The following is a 2658-nucleotide window of genomic DNA, read 5'->3' as shown; positions in this document are numbered from 1 at the left end:
GGATTATTTACAATGTAGCTGATTTAATCCCTCAAAATTAGCTGATCGAAGGATTCTTTTAAAGTATTTATGTGAAGGAAGGATTTTTTTAAGCTTTTATTTACAAAGAAAGGTCATCCCGGTGTATTAAAGGTGCAATAGGAGGCGTCATCATTAACTCTGCTTACCAAAGGTTAATCCACACAATGTCTAAGACACGCCCACGTTTTTGTAATGAGTCATATTCTTATTTATTTATTTAGCGACCGTAAGACTGTGAACGGGCTCACGGTCCCAAACTCCCGTTTAAACTTCATCTACGGCCTGGAAACCGCGGCTTCGGCACGTCTGTTACGTTTTTACTGGATTTCATGTTTCAGAGACAATTACATGAATTAATTTAACTGGTACCACTTTACAATTAGACTAGCCTTATAGATGGTCAATAAATGGTTTGTAGATGTTTTAATAATGAGTGTTGATTTAAAAATCATTATTTGTTTGTCATGTATTGAGACGGTACCTGACAGGGTTTAGTAGAGATGGTGAGCCAAAACTGTTTTCTCTTTTTCAGCATTACTGAGGCCCTGTCCGCACGTAGCCGGGGATCTGCCAAAACGTAGATATTTTTCTACGTTTTGGCCTGTCATCCACACGAAAACTGAGTTTTTTCACATGAAAACGGATCTTTTTAAAAACTCCGGCCAAAGTGAAGATCTGCGTTTTCTCCGTTTTGGGTGTCTGCGTGTGGACAGACAAAACCGGAGTTTTAAGGTCCGCAACGTCACTTTCCGCGACAAAAAGATGCTGACATCACGTGTGCGACCTGTGTTTACACTAGCCGACAGCATGGATGCCCTCAGAGCTGCGCTCGCTTTATCAATTGTCCAAGCGCTTTCTGCTTGTTTGTTTTTGCAAGCGGAATTACTGCTCCTTGCGGAAGACCACAGACGAAGGACGAGGTTAAGAACGGGGGAAGTACTGCCGCCTACAGGTCTGGCATGTCCTTAACAACGTATTTATCCAGGTAGGTGTGGACAGTGTTTTTTTTTAAACGAGGTGGTGTGGATGCAAGTTTCTGGAGGGGCGGATATTAGTTTTTTAAAAAACCCGGCTACGTGTGGACTAGGCCTGAATGTGAGATGAACACATGAGCTCATTCGCTGCCTGCCGTTTCCTGATCGGTAAAGGCCTTCGCTGCCGGCGTTTTTCAGCGTTTTTACTGTTTTTTTAAGAGTCACAGAACGTTGCGCGCTAGCATGATGTCGATGCCAAAACAACCAAAACAAAGCGGAGCCTCACCTCTTACATCAGGAAGAATCCGCGCGTTTCGAGCGTTCTTTTATAATCCGTTGTTGCATTGTGATCGGCAGAAACTTTTCCGGTTTGCGCCTCACTTTTTTTACAGCAGCGGCCCAAAACGATCTCCTAACACATGGATTTTCTGCTTCCTGATCACGTGCCGTGTGACGTACGCGGATGAAGATCGGCTTTAGAGCGGTTTGTTCTCACGGAGTGGGGGCTCGTCCGACGCCCACACAGTAAAAAAATATGTGAACGAGTGAATCATTAACACATCTATAAACTATTTTATTAGCCATTAATAGGGAGAGCCTTTTTGTAAAGTTGAATGTATTGGTTGCCATGTGTGTGAAGAGCATCTCAAACAAAAAATGCTTCATTAAAACGTCTCCTGTTGCACCTTTAATGATGTGGTTTTGCTAACGCTAACAGGGTAGGGAGAGTACAGGGTACCAGCTGAGACCAGAGTCCAAATCAAAGCCCAGATCAGAATTCATTAGCCTCAGATTAAACTTTTGTGTTTTACAGGTAGGAAAATGGGCTTTTTTCCAAAACCAGAATCTTTAGTTTCATTTAAAGCAGCTGCTCCACGTCATCATGACAGAGACTCGGATACAGGTTTAAAAAAAATGAAAGAAGAGCGAATGAGCATCCTGTACACGCGGACCTTCGTTTGTAACGGGTTCACACAAAAACAAAAGTACTGTGAATAAGAACCGTGATTATACTGTAGTACGTGTCAAATCTGCCTTTCTATTTAATTGCACATTTATTTGCTGGACTGTTTAGTTTCGGCTCTTTTTACATAGAACCATGTTTGTTTGTGTTTCTCTGAAACTCGTGGCCTTTCTTACTCCACACTAGCTCTAGATGACTATCGTCTCTCTTTATGAAGGAAAAGACATTTTCACATCGTTCCTTCTTTTATATATTCGCCCACCCTCCTTTTTTATGGCTTTTTTTTGCCTTTCCCAAAGCGTGACTTACCATAGCTCCACCCTGATGAAGGGAACCTGCCGTCTTCCTCCTAGCTTTGTCTTCTAGTGTGTACCTACCCACAATATTCTAGCGGCTTTAATGTTGGTGACTGTGGCAATTGCAAGATTTTCTTTTGGGAAAGGGATGATTCTTGGTAGCTGTGTTTATTTGTTCGTCTCCTCTCTGAACGAAAAGGTCCAAATAGCCAAAAGTGGACCTGGGGCTCTAATTCAACTGCAGCAGCTTTCTTCCTTTGCTGTTTGTTCACCCCTAAATAAAAAGTGGCACTTTTACCCCCAAAACAACAATGCATTATGCTAAAATGTAATTTTTTTTCTAATCGTGTTCAGATTTGTGCTTGCAATAATCACAAAAGCTGCAAAATCTTGGAGGAGATGC

Source organism: Nothobranchius furzeri, chromosome 19 (assembly GCF_043380555.1).
Source record: "Nothobranchius furzeri strain GRZ-AD chromosome 19, NfurGRZ-RIMD1, whole genome shotgun sequence".
Lineage (NCBI taxonomy): Eukaryota > Metazoa > Chordata > Actinopteri > Cyprinodontiformes > Nothobranchiidae > Nothobranchius > Nothobranchius furzeri.
The sequence above is the reverse complement of the archived record's forward strand: the minus strand, read 5'-3'. Positions refer to the sequence as shown.